The following is an 18,243-nucleotide window of genomic DNA, read 5'->3' as shown; positions in this document are numbered from 1 at the left end:
TAAAATTTTTCCTTTTGCCACCATTAATCACTAGAGCTTCCACATTCCTCCCCATCGAACCAGACCCACTCATCTTATTACTCAATAGCCTATAAATGTCTTGCTGATCAGGCGAAAGTTTAAACATATGCAAGTGTTTTTTGATTGATAACAGGGCTGCTGTTTTCGGCAAGGGCTGTCAGGCTCTGACACAGCGCTTTGAGTTATTAGGGCAAAGAAGGGCGACCATAAATTTAAACCGTCAGGCAAAAAAATCTCCTTTTATTGTGGACGTGATGGATGGTTCGCAGCAACAGACACCAAATTCTCAGCTTTATCCTTAAATGGCTTCCACAGTAAGTCATTAGTTCAAATCAGAATATTTTACCACCAGGGCTTCGTTATGAATCCTAATGCAAATACAGGTTTGGGTGCCATCATTCGTGACAATCAAACTTTTTTTTTTATGACAGGTAATAGTTAATCATAAAGATTGTGGAGGAAATTAAACTTTCAAGAGCAGGGGTGCCTCAAAAGGGTGGCCTGGTGGGGGCCACTGATAATCTTCTGCCACCAAAACTAATAGCTGGAGGAAAAAAATCTTTATTACTTTTTTTAAAGCTTGAAATATCAAACTTTAGAAAGCATTTCAACCTCATAGTTTGTTTTGTTGGCAAGTTATTCATCATATTTGCAAACCTTTTGTGTTTCTCCAAATGCAACTTAAAGCTGTTAAGCTGTTAATTCAAGCAGCTTGCATCCTGACGAAACTTGTGCTTATGTTGTCTGAACAAGCTGAATCCGTTGTAAGATTTCAAGAATTTGTGCTTTTTTAAAAAATATTTCATTTAATATTTTTGAATATGAACTTTGGGGAGCCTTACATTTTATCACTGTGACTGATGAAGACGTTGAAATGTACTGGCTATTAAAGCCTACAGGACCAGGTTTATATTAAGTAACCTTGCGTGGATCATGTAACTTGTTGAAGGTTGATGGTTGCTCCTGGGCTGATTAGGAAATTTTAAATTAGATTGCGACAGTTCTTGTTTTAACAGCAGCTAAACACATGATGAAGCTTAAAAGTAATGTCATTGTGGATACTTTAAAGGTTGCAAGCAGCGGTGGAAGATTAAGATGAAGGTGAGCCCCTGCAACTGTCCTGTTAATCTGCTCTGCCTTTGAAAACTATAACATCCTAAATCTTAAGAAAAATTTCAAAAACTTAGGCAGTTTGCAAAGCTTGTTAATAAACCTTTTCATATTTAGGCACATTGATGACAAATGTAAATATGTTTTATTTGGATTTATGTGATAAACACAAAGCAGAACATAATTATCGATTCACGGTTTTTCAGAATTTAAAAAGACATGCAATTCCTTTTACTTTTGCCACAAAGCATGCCTTCAAATCAAGCACCTGGAAAAAGTTGATCTGGTCAGGTGATCCGACAATTAATTATTTACATGCATAAAAAAATTCATGATAAAGGTCTAATACCGTGAACATGCCACCCTCACCTTCTACATGACAGTGGCAGCATCATGCTGGGGATGTTTTTATTCATCTTGGTCTGTGTTAATGGGAAGATGGATGGAGGTAACGCAGCAAAGGTTTAGAAAAGATACAACTCTTGGTGTAAACGTTTAATATTTTTATTTATTAAAACATTAAAAACAAAGTGCAATTTTCCTTTCCATGTTTTCATGTTGGTCCATTATGTAAAATCCAAATAAAATGAATTAAAACTTGCGATTGCAACTTGACAAAAATGTGAAACATTTCATGGAGTATGACTATTTTTCCCAAGATACTGCAGGCACAAAAGCTCCTAACATATAGCTTTCAAATAAGAAATGGGGGAGATATGGACGATAAATGCGGCATTATAATGTCAAGCAAATAGAATAAGAAATTCCCTCTTGGTGACATGAAAATTCACCCCTGTGGCAGCCGGCACAGGGTGCACCACGTCAGCAGCCAGACAGGCCGACTGGATGTGACAGGTAAAAAGGCGAGATGATGGTTGGAAGGTGCTATTGTTTCGCAGCGCTTTCTTGACCTGTCAGGCCCTGGCGCTGGAGGGCCTGGATCGAGGACCTCCTTGTCAAGGAAAAAACAGCCTTAAAAGGCTGCTTATCCAGGCTGCGGTGATTGCTCCTGTTTAATTGATTTGCTTTGCGCTGAGGCCTGTCACATTAATAATGGTTAAGTACAGCCCGTGTGTGTCACCCACAGTGGTGCGTCTATCAGGAAATTAACAGCCTTAACTAACTGCCGTCTGCGAAGCGGCAAACGGTGGGATCATATGAGGCACGGCGGTTTTGTGCACAGGCTGATCGCTTTAGTATAACATCCAGCAAAGTTTCTGTTCCCTGCCTATTCAAAATTACATTAGATGTGCTCCCTGGCTCACCTATTAATACATCCCCATGCACACATGCAGTATGACTACTTTTTAGAGTGCAACACAGAGCTAAAGTCTAAGTAAGGGGTGCAGACTGAATAAAATTCCTACTCCGCACCACTTCTCTACAGCCTTTGACAGGTTGCTCCAGACATTAAGTCGTTCTGATATTTCCATGACTGACTGACACTTTGAAATTGTTCCCATCACCTTGATAGCATGGTAATGCACCTTGCATGCGGACTGTCTTTAAAGTGCAGGAAATTAGACTCCAAGCTGAAAGTCTCCCTCCCCCCACCTTTCAGCCAAATATGACAAGAAAATAGACTGCTTTTCTTTCCTGCCCTGAGAGGGGGGAAGAAAGGGCCCCACAGAAGCCGGCAAAGAATAAGCGGTTATAGGCGAATGTGTCAAGAAGTATTACAGATATTATGTTCTCAAGACAGGACATTTGAGATACTTAGAAGTCATAGCCATTCTCTTTGACTTCTCAGAGGATATTTTCCTCTCTCCCGCTACCTTCTCGTGTCAAAGACCGTAGTGCCGACTTCATTTTGCGAGAGCTCAACTCGAAGGTGACACGCAGAACTTACAGTATCTAGCCGGAAGTCAGAGCGCCAGAGCTCAGCTCTGACAGTGAGAGTCAGAAAAGTTGAGTTGCAGCCAAGATGGTGCTGGTTGAAGGGTCTTATTCACTTTGTCTCCTCAATTAGTCAAAGCTGGTCAGGAGCTGAAAGTAAAGCCTGCGGAGATGGCGCGCTGTCGTCCGCTCGCCGTCAGGTGGGTGAGGATTCCCCCCGTGGGTTGTAGTCATGCTGTAGAGAAGAGTTAGCTTCACCTTACCTCCCTGTTAGCACTGGAACCAGCTGCTGGATTCGAGCTGACAGCTGCCGTATTACTGGTTTAGAACTTTGTGGAAACTCCAAGGGGCTCATGTCAGACCCAGTTGGCTTTGAGCTGCACAGGAACAAACGTTTTCATGTTGGCTGACATTAAAGTTTGGCGTATAACTCGATTTTACATATTAAGGTTGCAGCTGTAAGTATTTTCTGAAAGTTCTGTGGCTGTCCTGATTTCTCTGATAATTAAAGATACAGTACAACCAAATCAAACAAGACCAGAATCAAAGCACTTTCTAACTTATGCAGGTCAGATTTTCTTCTTCTTTTAACACACCAAACAATGCAACCCATCTAGCCTTTTAAAGTCGGTGTCTCAAATCAGTTTAAAGCGCGCCATGCAGCGAGATTTCAACCGAGAAGCAATAACTGTAAAATCAACATGACACACATCCAGCACGAGATGCTGATCCTTCACATTTGTTCGTCTAGATTTAATTTCTGGAGCCTAAGTCAGGGGGTGGAAATGTTCAGGTAGCGCGTTGTGACGCTGGAAGCGCTGTGCAGGTCAGGATGAACGTCTGTGACGGGCAGATTATTCAGACTAAAGCAGCCTAAAGAATGATCTTGTCACATTTCACAGTCAGGATTATAGAGATTCACAGGAGGAGCGCTTCAGTCAGGAATTACCGTCATGTGGTCGGCTGGAGACAAGCATGCGAGGCATTAGTCAAAACAGGCTTGGACACTTGCTGTTCGGTTTGTCTTCACAGTGATCAAGTATCGAAGTAGAAGGTTGTTTCTCTATGATTTGTGTTTTTAGTTGCATGCGTTTTACATAAAAAAAAATAAGGGACACCAGATTCTTTGGAGACTTTGAAAGTCTTTCTCATTGTTGGCAAGGATTTTTGGTATACTCCTCTTTAAGTCTCACAATGGATTTTAAATTAGGCTGAGGTTTGAACATTGACTGGGCTCTTCCTGCCATTCTGTTGTAGATTTGCTGCTCCTCTTGAGAAACCAGTGTAGTGTGAGATCAATTTGTCTCTCAGATGGTCTCACATTTGACTAGGAAACTTCTGTGTGCAGAAAACTTCATGGACAACTCATCGCTTTGTTTTCACATTGCACATTAAGACAAATTGTCTCTACTTTACTGTCGTCTGTCTGAAGAACTTTGTTCCAAAAGTCTGTTTAGATGAAGCTTTGGAAAGTCAACCATCTAAGTTCTTTTTATAGAGGCTTTTTCCTGGCAACCCTTCAAAGCAAGCCACACTTGTTCAGTTTTTCCCTAATTGTCATTTTGTTTGTTTGAAATTCTACATGCTAACTAAGGCATGTGAAAACTGAGTTGTAGCTCTTGGTTTTCTGCAAAAAACCAGATTCCACGTGTTAAAAAGGGGTGCAAATATCATGGCTTGAAATCTGATTATATTAAAATACCTCCCAGTATTTCTAATATATTGAAGAGCTTTTATCAGGCTTGCTAAAAACAACTGGGTGCAAATAAATTGACAAATGTCTGATCAAATATAATCAATTTGGCTGAGAATAGTTTCTCAAAAACAATTATAAATTTTTTTTTACAGCTTTCCCGTTTGAGTAAAGTCCTGAATTGCATAGCCACAAATGAACATTCATACATTTTAAAATAAGCACACACAGTTTAACAAAAAGTTTACATACACTACATAAAAAAAGACAGTCATCTGTTTTTTTTTTCTCCTCACTGTCTGAAATTAAACTTTTCTGGTTTTTGCTCATTTAAAATGACCAACATTGTTTCTATTTAATAAATATGTCAGATATTTACTTATTAATGTATTCAAAATGAGAAGCTTACATACATTTCCTCAGTTTTTGGTCACATTGCCTTTGGGCTGTGTGACTTGGGCCAAATGTTCCTCCACAAGCAAAACAAATTGTCATAATTTCATCCATTATTTAACAAGTATAAAGCTGGCAACATACTTTAAAACAAGATAGCATGGATTTGTCTGCTGCTTGAGGATATCACAACCAACAGACCGCTAGTCATGAATACTAACATGATCTTTTTAGAGCTTCTTTGCAGTTTTGTGCTAAAGAGCTGTAATAATGTGTTCCTTTTTCTTCGAGTCAGATATGGATTTTATTATCGAGCTAAAACTCTATTGAACTTATTCAACTCAAACCAGAAGTGGATCATTCTCCACTGAACAGAGATTCTTTTGAACGCACTTTATTTCTGAAAATATAAGAGTGACACGTTCAGTGAGTTGCTTTAAGACTGTCTTAGGTTTGTTAAACATTTAATGGCAAAACAACAGGTAATTCTTATTTTTGCCAAAACATTTTTCTAGAATCCCTTTTTGTGCTCAACACAATATCATATTTTGTCTCATGTCTGTTTTCCTTCCAGTCTTAAATGTTTTGTGTGTGAAAATGACCTTTTTATTTGAAGTCTCAGTCTTAAAAAAAAACAAACTGATCGGCAGCAACAGTTGCTTCTCTTTCTTCTTGACATTTTTAATGGGGGCTTGTATCCTCAAGATCAACCAGTTGCCCAAAACTCATAAAGGCTGCTGATTTCGCTCTTAATTCCGATTGAATCTGTAGGGGTGTACTTAGTTTTTGTGCTCCCCCCGCCTCCTGTGACTATATGTTGCTCATAGCAGCGCCTGCTATATTTATGTGTCTGCATTTTAAATGAAAACGAGGTTGAGTGTCTTCAGGCGATCAGAATGAGCTATTACCATGATGATTGAAAAGCGAGGGAGCGAGTGAGCTGAAAAGACAAAGTAGAAGAGGCCTGACAAATGAAATCAAACTTCATAAGACCTGCCAGTGGTGTCAGTTGTTATCCATATCTCAAGTGCATTATGGTACTGCAACGCAGCGCACTGCCTTCTCATCTGTCGACTCGGATTCATCACACTCTTGACTGTTTCTTTTAAGTCACAAGTGTCAGTGTGAAGAGGAGTCTTAATTGACAACTGAGTGGCACGGACGTGGAGTGCAGCCTTTATTTTTGTGCCAAGACGGGTTGTGTTGTTTTGATGAGCTATTATTGGCAGAAGCCAGCAGCAGATAGCGGTCGGCCTGGAAATGGGAAGTGACATCAGACAGAGAGGAGCTTGTCATTGTCTTCGGGCGAGTTCAGCCTTGCTGTAAGTTTAGGAGCAGCCTGTTGAAATGTCACTCTGAGGAGTTTCTTATCTCTCGGGAGGAGAAATTTGGGTTGATTTTTGTGAAATTATTTAGACATCTGGCAGCTGGCTGTATTGCTGGCACAGTTTAAGGAAGATTTTGTTTTCTAGTGAATTATATTCCTGTTGAATACAGATGAGCCTCTGGCTGTGCAACTCACAAAAATATTTTGTCAATTTTCTTTCTTTTTTTTTTTAACATTTTGTGTCAAAACCCTCTGTTTGGATTTGGACTGAAACTGTTTACATAATATTTACTGTAGAAGGCCAGGCCATCCGTTATTGGTGTCTAATCTATTCTGTTCTTGCGTCTGTTGTTATGTGAAGCAGGTTGCAACGTTCAACAATTTGAAAACCGTTTCAGTAGAAAGGGCTCTTGTTGTCGTCGGTGTCACAAGTGGACACTTCAGGTTCAGTACCATGCATGTTTTAGACGCATTTCTCCTTGATCATACCTTAGTTCCAGGAATATTTCATGACCAGGTTGCTGGTAAACTTTGTTCCAAAAATAGAAGAAGTTAATAAGATAGAAGAACACTATACAAAAGAATATTATACAACCTACAAACACAGGGATACATTTTAGCCACTGTTTTATTCTGTATTTTACTGGGTGAGAGAGGACAGGGACTAAAGTCGACCAAAACACATTTATGTATTGATAACATTGTCATTTATGCAACATTTATTGAAAATTATTCATTGTTATGATAAACAGGCTTACAGTTTCTATAGGTTTTCCTCAAGGATCAACTTCAGCCTTTATTATGTTATTGAATGAACTATGATCAGGACTAAATTCAATCAAAATACATTTATGTTATAATAAATCCTGGTTGTTTCTTCTGTGTTTCCCACCCTTAGATTTTATATTAAAACCAATGCCTACACTGTTATTTCTAAAATATTCAATACTATTGATCATAGCAATTCTTTGGGTCTTAATAAGAAGTCTCCAAATGTATGAATTATTTTTCTAGAGGACTCAGTGTGTTGCCATTTAAATTACGATACACGCTTACAATGCCTCCACGTGTTTCCCAAGGCTCCATTTTAACCTTCATTTTCTTCTCAGTGTTAATAAAACGGATTGAATGGGGACTAAACCATGTCAAAATAAACTTATATGTTGATGAGAGTTTTATGTATTGAGAAGTGCAAAAAATGTTCAATCATAGACCAGTCTGAATTTCTGCTCAAATATATTGCATAAAAAGATGGTGTATACATACCTAAGGATTGGCTTAGGTAAAAATTAGGTTTTGATTATTACATTAACACTTTTTTAAAAGTTGTGAGCTATATTTTATACATTTCAATTAAACAAATGTTTGTTTTTTTTCCTTTTTAAACCAGAAAACAAATTTTAACCAGCTCTCAGTACGTCAGTAAAGTGTCTATAACACAGAGCTCCATACAAGAGCTTCATAATCACAGCGTTCTCCTCTAATATTCTCTCACCCATGGCACAATCTAAATAAATAGTTTTCGGGGCACTGCGTTTCACTGTACATTGATCACGAACACAGGACCCCAGGCAACAATGCACAGAAGAGAAATGTCTTCCCTATTTTCACTCATCTGAGACTCTGCGTACGCCTTAATAGACAGAATCAGAATGTCTGCTGTGGTGTTGCAGGCTTTATGAGACCATTACCGCTTTTTATTGTGTATCCCTGGACTAATGGCTTTCTATACTTCCTCTGATTTACTGCCTGTCAGCTTTGTGGCTGTCCATTAGAAAGGAGGGTTGACATCGAGCCAGCGCTTGAAGTGCCCACTGTTAAAAAGAAGGAAGTCATGTCTCACACATAGACGCCAGGATCTCTTTAAAACACTGTTTCAAAACATACTCCTGGCAGCTCATTTACCAGCTTGTCTTGTGCTTCAGTGGTGCTTTTATTAGGTCATTATGTGACATAAGTGACACATGTCTGCAGTAGGTAATATAAAAAAAAAAAAAAAATCTGTCAAAGCTATTAACATTAGACTTTATTAACGTGAAATTGGCTGCATTAAAGTTTTATTTTCTGAATGTGAAATTATGCTGGACTTACATTTGTTACTGGTCTTAAGCTCACCATTAAAAATTAATTTGCCAAAATGGCTTTATTTCAGCTTTGATTTTGTAATGTATTCATGGATGGTATCCTGTTGCCATAGCACTGCATGAGTCACTAAATTCTTGGTTACTGTTATTCACTTTTTCTGAAAGGGTCCTTTAAATAATGCTAATATAGTTTTAATGCTCTTCAGTGGAATCTTTGACCCCAACACCATCAATGACCTATGGAATTAACTTTGGTTGGTCTGGTGGTTTTAACATCTGAGAAATTGGAGACTTGGAGTCAGTCTCTATTTAATATGCATTTCCATAGGGATTACAGAACGACCTGAATTGGGCTACATTCAACTGGATATTCACAGACATGGATCCTTGAGGGGGAAAAAAAATCAGATCTTTTGAGAGTCAAAAAACTCAAAAAATCTATCTTAAACAAAAATATATATCACCACACCTAAGTGCTAACATACTGCAACAACTTTCTTTGGTGTTGTTACTGAAGGAGGGACACATTTAAATTTGGACATTTTGGCATCATTAAGGGATTTTAAATTAGAGGAAGTGCAAAAGGCCTATAAAAAACTTTTTAAGGGAAATTTTGTTCTATAGGGAGTAATGTGGTTGTTAATTTAGGCTGCTACATCATACAGCTAGTCTCTGTGGTGCTGGTCATTTTACTCCTCCTCCATTTGTTCAAAACAGAGCTGTGTGTGGCACAATGTTAATTTATACACACCTTGAGGGTATCTTATCAAACTGGATCAGTACCAAATTGACCAGAACCCAACTTTAGCATAACAGGAAGACCAAATGTATAACAGAAAGTATTTTTATGATTTCAACTTCCAGCCTTCATCTTTTATGGAAGATTGTTTGAAAATGTTGGTAACCTCTTGCAATGTCTATATTCTTCATAGGAAATATAAACAGAGACTGGCAATAATGCTAATTGTGCTAATCACTAATATAAGATGTTAAAAATAGTTTTAAATTCTTTCTAAATCATTTTCTTGATTTAAAATGAATCCAACCTAGTCTTACAGATCACTTCTCCTGCTCACAAAGTGAAATTTTTTTCCCCTAAGCTCCAGATTTTATTCAATGATGACGCGTTTGGAAATTGGGTTCAAACTTATGATCAGTGCATTTCTAAATGTTTTCTTCTATAAGACTTTTATTTTGACAATATATAAAAACTAGAAGTAAAATTCCTTAAAAATAGTTGTCAGTTCATTTTATATATTTATTTGAAGTCCAATACATGCTTTTTGAGAACTTTTGCTAAAACACACAATTTAGATTAAACACAAACTAACTAAAACAAATTTAACTACAACTATTGTTTAGTGTTCTGCCCTTTAACTCCCCTTGGTGCCTGCTGTTAGAGGTAAAACATTTATTCTAAGCTGCTCTACTGAAGCAGAACACAGTGCGAATGATGGAGGTCCAACAACACAGCCGTCAGCCAAGGAATCTGAGTGTGTGAAACAAAAGACACATCACGCCAACATGATGTTCAGCAGGTCATGCCAGGATGAAACCAGAAATATGCAAGACTTCAGTCGTTCAACAACATGCAAAACCGCTCTTGGAGCTGGTGATGAACATGTTACTATCGGACGTCTTAAGAAATGGCTGAGTTTTGTTATTGCAAAAACAGCTGCAAGAGCGGACCACCAGGGCTGCAAAACTGAAGCCTTTCAGTGTCAGCCCACCCTCCTCAGTACCTTCCACACCTCTTTACCCCATCACATGAATCGCAGTCACTACCCTTCACTGCTTCTGTGACAAAAGACGCTTTGAGGTTGTGCTCTTCTTCTTTGTGCGCAGAACAGGCTGTGAACAGAGCTACTTAAGAAGAGGATGGCTTAGGAGGGGCTTCTTAAAGAAAGCGTGTCCACCTTAAAAGAAAGCAGCAGAAGAAATAGAATATTAACCTCAAATTCTCCAATTTTAGGATGCAAAAATGTGAGGAACTGATTTTGGCTTTAAAATTGAAATTGTTAGACTCCTCTTCATCAAGCTGTGCAACGGATTTCATTGATGATAATATGCCTGAGCCCTAAGCTGCACCTTTCTGCATTCATCGCCCCAAGAATCCTCTGTGGGGGTTTGAAACTTCAAACGGTTCCTCATGAAAAAGTCAGGAGGTATCAGACATGTGTTTCCCCCCCACCTCTCTTTGCCCCCCTACCCTGCTGTCTTGCCAACACCAAAGGCCAGAATTGATTTTGTGTGAAGCAGGACCACCTCCACCCCCATCAGGGATCACCTGGCATCCATTGAGCCTGAACCTCTCATGCCTCACGGATAATAAGAAACGGTTTTCAAAGTAAATTTCAACAACATCGCTGTGCGTTTGCCTTCAGAACATCTGAATAAAGTTACATTGGTTAATTTCTTTTTGCTCTAATTCCACATGGATGATCCTTGTGCATGAGCTAATAAAGTGAGGTTTATGGATGATCCAGGAGAGATTAGTCGAGATAAGAACACAGTACTGCACTCAGGATGCTTTACCATTGGTCTCAGTGTAAACAAAAAAAAAAGAAGAAGAAAATGTAGTATGAAGGGTCATGGAGGAGGTCAGGAGAGATAAAAGTCTGAGGTGGCTTTGTTGAACAGATATCCTTTTGCGATCCCCTTTAAATTGCACATTCCGTCGTGTTTGTCTTCATGTTTTCTTTCTGGTACGAGTAGAAAAACGGTGAAGGACAAGTTATGATTTTAAACTTTTGGAAGTAACCCATAATGAAAGCTATTACTATTTATCCAATTAACATTAGAGGAATAATCTTGATCTTTTGACGCTCTGGAAATTATACTTTGTTCTTTGTTGGAAAACTCCTCCAGACACTCGAGTCGCTGCACTCAGGTTATTGGCATTTTACTAAGTGTGAAGCTACTATTGCCAATTGGCTGGACTTCTGTTTAAATAGGTCAGCCACTTTAAAGGGGGTGAATATTTATCCTCTCAATTATTGTCATTATTTTGTAGGAAGCAGTTTTCACTTGAACGCTAAGGCGTATTTTTTGGAAAATTTTGAAAAAAGTAAAACATCCAATACTTTTTATGGACACTGTATGACTGACAAGTTTATTTTTCTAATGTCTGATTTGGGTCATGATTTTGCACTAGATAGAGAAAAAAAACATATGTACAGTGTCAGCAGTTTTCTTTCTTTCTTTTTTTTTTGTAATTGACAGTAACAGATGCAAAGCGTACCTTGACAGCTCTCCAAACCAAGAAGAAAGTGCTATTTGCTGACTTCCTATAACAGACGCTGGTGCCCGTCTCGGGGAAGTGAAATGTCCTGGATCTGGTGGCACTGCCATATAACTGCTGTATAAATAGATTCCTTTGACAGCACCATTCATCTCTGGACATAAACACATCAACATTAAAAGACAGCTCACCAAGACCTCTGTGCTTGTTAGGGCAAGATCAGCAGTCCAGATGCCCAAGATGTAAACTTGTGAGGGGGAGATTAATCTATCTTTCATTCCTGCCTTTGACAGTAGTTATAAATCTGATTTAGCGGTTGAGCGGGGGGCCAAGACGCAGGGCAGTTGGACATTAAGATTTCAAAGAGTGATATCAAGAGGACAAACTCGTGACACCCGGCCTGCTGCAAAAAGGTCAAAAGTTCTTGGATTTGGTGCAATGAATCTGTTCATCTCATTTTTGTGTTATTTTCAAAATGGTGATGATCATGTGATTAGGACAGGACAGGTGGTGTGCACAGAGTGTCAAAGGAACTATTTAGTGGTGGATGGATGGGAACAGGAGATCTGAGGTGGTCACATCCTGTGACCATCTGCACGGCAGTCATGCTAGTCATTCCAATTGCACACAGATGCTTAGACATACCATGACACAACACGCAGATATTTGAAGGCGTGACAATAAGGGTAATGCCATAGTTCACGGAATGTCAACTGGATTCTGACAATCTTGTTTTTCATTTATTCATAAGTTACTAAATGTATAGTTTTTGTAAGTAGGCATAGTGATTTTAAGCTACTTTAAATTGTATTAATGATCATAAATCAACCAGATTCATAATCCATGAAAATCATTTAGGGTGAATTTGTGACCTTACACTGTGTTGTCTATTTATCAAAACAACTCCAAAGTACATGGTTTTATTGTTTTCCATCCATCCATCCATCCATCTGTTCATCCATGCAATGGCTATACTTTATCAATTAAAGAAAATCCAACCAAATCACAAGTCAGTTCCAAAGTGGCTACTTTTTTTTTTTTCTTTCTTGCTTTAACCAAAATTATACCAGACTGTGACTTTAAAACTGAAGCATGTACTGAATTGCGAATTTTACAAGCGGAAGTGGTAATGGTCAACCAACTGACAGCCACATGACTGAAACATCAGGAAGGTGGAGAAAAACCAAGGGCTCAGGGAGGAGCTGCAGAAAGCCTGACAGGGGAAGGCAACTACAGTGCCTGTGGTCATTAGACCACTTGGGCTACTGACGCCCAAACTGGAGAAGTTACTTCAACAGCTACCTTAAACAAGGGATTGAGGCTCTCAGTTAACATAGTTTCATTCTTCACAGAGGTTTCTTTTTTTTATTTAAGTGGATATAACTTGAATATCTGGTCTCTGTTTACTTCCTTAACTTTTTTTTTTTTTCTACAAGAAAGCCATACATTATTTTTCTGGAACAAAACACAATGACAGACTTCAAAATGGTGGTGGACACCAACATCATCCTTGTGGATGTGAAAGTGCATTGATGGTGTGACTGCAAGTGATTTTTGTTTTGTATGAGATACAAAGTTTTAGTTCATTTTGAAAAACAAGAGAGGCCAATTTTGATTTACCTACGCTACAAACCTTTGAGATTGTCAGGTTTTCTTGCTGTAAAATATAATAATTAAAAACAACAAACAAACTACCACTCACTTCACAACTGGGACTCTTCTTTTTGTCCCCCTCCACTTTCTAATAAACTCTTAATCAAGCAAATGTCAGTGGTCTCCTCTCCCCACATAACATTCATACAGGACAAAGTAAGTCATAATAACATACTGCCGACTTAAAGGAACCTAATTAAACTAATGATGGCGTCGATTACTCCACTTTTGTGGTTTTGGCTGCTCGGGTGGATTTTTAATTTCATTCTTTTTTTTTTTTCTTTCCCCTGAGTCGTTGTGCGGAGGACAGTGAGGATTTTGACATGTCAGAATGTGCGGGGCCAGAAGGAGGATTAATGGCCGCCTGCCTGTACCCAAGGTCCTTCGGCGGTAATTGCAAGCAGAATCTGACTCTATGATCTCAGCAGTGGTATGCGACATGCCAAAACAGCCTGCCTTTGACAGATTGCCTTTCTGCAGTAATAACTTAAGCACGCTCGTTCTCTCAAATTAGACATTCCCTGCTTCCCACAGCACTAAATGGGAGCAACGAGTTATTTGCACCCTGTCTGAATATATCTTCGGTGGGATGAATGATTTTACTTTAAGCTACTTTTGAGATTCCACAGTTTCACCTTTGACAAGATCACAAGAATCAAACAAAATGCAGCAAATAGAAATCAAATTAAGTGAAATCCTCTTTTTTTTTGTACTTTCTAGTATAAACTTAAATGGCTGCAAATGTTTTTAGGTGTTCCACAGTGTTCGCCTGCAGGTCTGTGCTGAAATAAATCCCAGTGTGGGTCTCTGTCTGGCTCTCTCTCTCTCTTTTTCATTCTCTCCGTTGATAGTTTGTGTCCAGCCTCAGGACAGAGGGACTCCTATGAGCCACTCTGTGGTGGGTTGTGTTCTCTGGAGCAGTTAAAAGCCTGGCAGCCCCACCTCATGACTGTCCAAACACAGTCGACTCTAGGCATCCACATCAAACAGGCCTCTCTTACGAAGCCCATTGGAAAGTTAGCCACAGGGGTGCTGAGGTTATTTATTTAGTTTCCACATATAAAAATGCAACTGGTCTCAGATTCTTTAGACTTTCTTTTCCCCTTTTTTTCCCCCCACGTTCTCATTAATGTTAGTAATTAATGGGACAAAGCGGCGTTTGAGGAGCAGTTTACACGCTGCGACTGGATCTGCTCAGCACTGCTGGATCGAGTCAAAAGCAAGATTCAGGGAGCGTAACTAGAAAAGACAAGTTAATGAAAGATTCTTTCAGTCCTCTCAGCAGTGCCGCGCACGGCCGACATGTCGGAGCAAAATTAACTTTCCCGGACTATGTGTGCTTTAGAGCGCGTGCACTGGCATCACTAATTCACCCCATCCTGAGAGATCCTTCGACATTGACGCTCGAGAGTAGATGCTATGTCAAAATGTAAATAAACTCTGGAGGAGCTTTGGCTCAGTGTGGGATGAAATTTATAGTTTTGGCATTTACTCTGCAGTCATCATTCATCCCCCTGTCGAGAGGAGAGGCCTTGATCAGCAGAGCCTCCGTTGGCCCTCAGATGACCCCACAGGCTATCTGACCAGCTGTGGTTCAGATGCCTCCGACTCAGATGTTCACATTTCTGTAAGACTGTTAACCCGCTCTCCAAAACAGTCTCAGACAGGAAAAACCCTTTTCTAAATTGGATGAAGCAGTCTTATAATTTTGAAATAAGAGACTCTTGCTGTTTAGCTCTGTTGGGTCATTTGAAAACCTTCTAGGTCTTAGAGTGTAGAGCACTGAAAAAGACCAAGTTGTTGTCTAATACAATCCTATGCAAATGTACCTCTACCTCTTGAACTTTTTGACTTGAGACGTCATAGTTTTAAAATGTTTTAACAACAAAATAGTCTCTAGAGTGCATTTGTATTCGCTCCCCTCACTTTTCTTTTACTGTAAATTGTCTTTTGGGAAGATCTGTTACAGCTTTTTTTTTTACCAGTATCAAAAAGTCAGTGAGATTGGATGGAAAGCATTTCTGAACACAAGAGGCAAACATGTTGAGAACCATGTATATTTTAATGTTATGCAATGCAACAAAATGTAAACATGTTCAGAGTATAAATAGTTTTGCAAGGACTGAAATGAAGCATTGCCATTTATCTTAAAGCTAACTACTAAAAGCATCAGTCACAACTGTCTGGCTCGCATCAAGCACACAGCCACTCACTTCGGGAGGCTTGAGTTCATGTGGAAGAACTAAGCACATGCTTTGTTTCTTTCTCAGCACCATGAAACAAGTGATTGTGTTTGCTGACTGCCTGCCGAAACGCATCACTGGCAAGAGGAAAGCTGGACATGTTCTCACTTCATCCGAAAGAACAAAGCCCCTCAGTGCTTTTCCTCTTTTTAACAGGTGAGTGCTCCAGCTATTAATTTGTGCAGGGCCACCTGCTTTAATTGGTCTTAATCTGAAGCGAGCGGCTTTGATCCCTCTGACAGTTTGACTGCATTAGCACGAGTGCGGAGGCTAATCCCATGCGTCGCTCGTTCTTTTTTCTCAGCCAGAGGCCTGTCCAATGATAATATGTCAGCTGAGGGATAAGCCCTCATCAAACAGCCAGGTCTAAGCTGCTGGAAAGCGGGGGGCTGAAGGGCCACCTGCATGCTTCGCTTCAGACAGAGATACAGACATAAAAAGCCACGGTTTTTCAAGGCTGTAACAGTTAGTGTCCTCTACTTTAACTTGTTTTTGTGTTTCGGTATCTTATGTCCTGTGACCTCACACTTCTTGATTCAAGATTAACACTATTACATGGTCCTCTGACCTCAAGTGAAGCCTGGCTGCTACAATGACTTCTTTATTTCCACCATCTGAGCGCTGATCACACATACCCCCACACACATGATCCACATGTCCAAAAAACAGGGGCTTTATCTGTCTTCTGTCATTTTATTAACAAGTAACAAGCATGTGAAGTGTTTGTCCTGAACTCCGTCTGAACTCCCATGAATTATGATAGCCATCTCACAGTCAACACTATCTGCTTTCAGCAGAGGAAGAAAGAGATAGTGTTAGAAAAGAGAAAAACAGCAGCTCGTATGCTTACCCAGTGATTATATCACACATCATGGTGGTTTTACTTATCATTACTGGCAGATTTGGACTTCAGTAGATCTGTTTTATGCTTTGTGCTGAAGGGATGTTAAATTGGCCTGTTTTCAGGGGGTGTTGCATGTGAAGAAGAAAGCTCAAAGGAAAGCTAATGGGTTTTAAAAACACCTTTTTTTGTCCATTTTTATCCTGTTTAATTAGAGGGCAAAAACGGTGGCATTTCCTGTCATTGTTTGGATGACAATATGCTTTTGGTTTCAAATAAAAATGAAATGAAAAGAAAGATGCACACTGCAGGACTTTTTGGAGTGTCTAGCTCTGAATGTGTTACAATAAACTATAAGAATTAGGTTTTACAACCAGCTTTCAATCAGGAAGGAAGGACATGAAACAGGGAAGGACACAAAGACGAAGGGGTAAGAAAAGTAGCCTTTGACTGTCCCAAATTCCTAGAAGTCACTAAGTAATGTTTTAACATAAGTTACATATTTGGTCATATACATATAGCTGTAATGGCTGCTATAAGAGAGAGGAATATCAGAGTAAGAGACAGAATGAGTGAAAAGTATTAAATATGTTTGACCCCACAAATGAACTTTCTTCTCCTAATTTATGCCTTTTTTCATCACATATCAAACTCTGGTACCAGCAAAAGTGACATTTCACATTTACCTTACTTGAATGGCAGGTCCTCTCCATTATATTTATACAGTAGGAACAAAGAAAGTGATGGATTGTTAATTTTTATTCATAATTATAATAATTTTATTTTAACTTCAAATACATTTTCTGTTAATTTTACTTTGTATGAATTGTTAGAGGTAAGACACAAATAATCACATTTATGATTTATCACAAAAAAACACTATTTTTTTTCCCTCCATTGAAAAAAACGTAATATATTTAAGCTAAAGGTTGGACTTTTTTTCACTGTCAGATTATGATACTGCAAAAAAAAAAAAAAGAAAAAAGAATGCATTTACTTAAATACTTTTTACGTATTTTTACCAATCAACAAGGAGCATGCAGGATATGTAGTCTGTGTACACATAAATGTAAAAGAAGCAAGCTCATTTAGGCCGCAACACCATTTAAGTTTATTTTTGTTGTTGCACATTGTCTATGCATAAATTGTTCACCAAAACAGCCGTAGTCTCAGGTAATCATTTCTGGATTTAAAGTATTCAGGTCCTAACCTTGCTGTGTAAGGCAAAGGAGCCATAAGATGACAGACAAAACAGAAATTAATTGTTCATAATCAATCCTTTTGTCAATTCATATTACTTTCTAACTATATGAAAGCTAAGATATGATTCTTCATTCCTTTTCTTTTTTCAAATTAATTTTTAAGGCTCCACATGATCTCTGTAAGCATTTGAAAAAAATATTGCTTTTTTTTTTTCACCCTCTGTCGAAACTTGATTATCTTGTGACATCTCCACTTTATCTTGTGATCGCTTCAAGGGTGGACAAACTGCTCTCAGGGTTTTAATTTTATTCCAAAAACGCTTTGATCTACAACTGAGGAAGTTTGGTTGAAATATTAGTTCTAACAACTATACTTTGAACTGCAGATTTTCTCAGCCCTCCGGCTCAACAAACCACCAAAGGATCTTGTGTTAGACACAAATGAATCCACTGGAAGAAATTTCTAGTTAACTTGCAATAATCCTGAAGTCAGTCTGCTGCAACAAAAGGAATGTAAATACAAGCTTAAATCACATTAGAGAATAAAAACATGAAAATAACATACAGCTCGTTTAGACATATGTATATATTAAATCTAT

The 18,243-nt window shown here is 38.7% G+C and overlaps 1 long non-coding RNA gene across 2 annotated transcripts in view; it reads left to right on the top strand.

The window, feature by feature from the left end:
• LOC103142314 (uncharacterized) overlaps positions 1-18,243 on the top strand; it is a 96,142-nt gene that overhangs the window by 31,365 nt on the left and 46,534 nt on the right. Inside the window, exons 2-3 of one of the 2 annotated variants that reach the window (XR_001662875.1) lie at positions 15,629-15,757; positions 18,031-18,211. This is a non-coding gene — a long non-coding RNA (uncharacterized LOC103142314). Of the gene's footprint in view, positions 1-15,628; positions 15,758-18,030; positions 18,212-18,243 lie in introns of those variants that run through there. The other variant, XR_001662874.1, reaches the window with a different exon arrangement.

This window comes from Poecilia formosa, unplaced genomic scaffold (genome assembly GCF_000485575.1).
Source record: "Poecilia formosa unplaced genomic scaffold, Poecilia_formosa-5.1.2 Scaffold95, whole genome shotgun sequence".
Classification (NCBI taxonomy): Eukaryota; Metazoa; Chordata; class Actinopteri; order Cyprinodontiformes; family Poeciliidae; genus Poecilia; species Poecilia formosa.
This window is presented reverse-complemented; position numbering and strand designations above follow the sequence as displayed.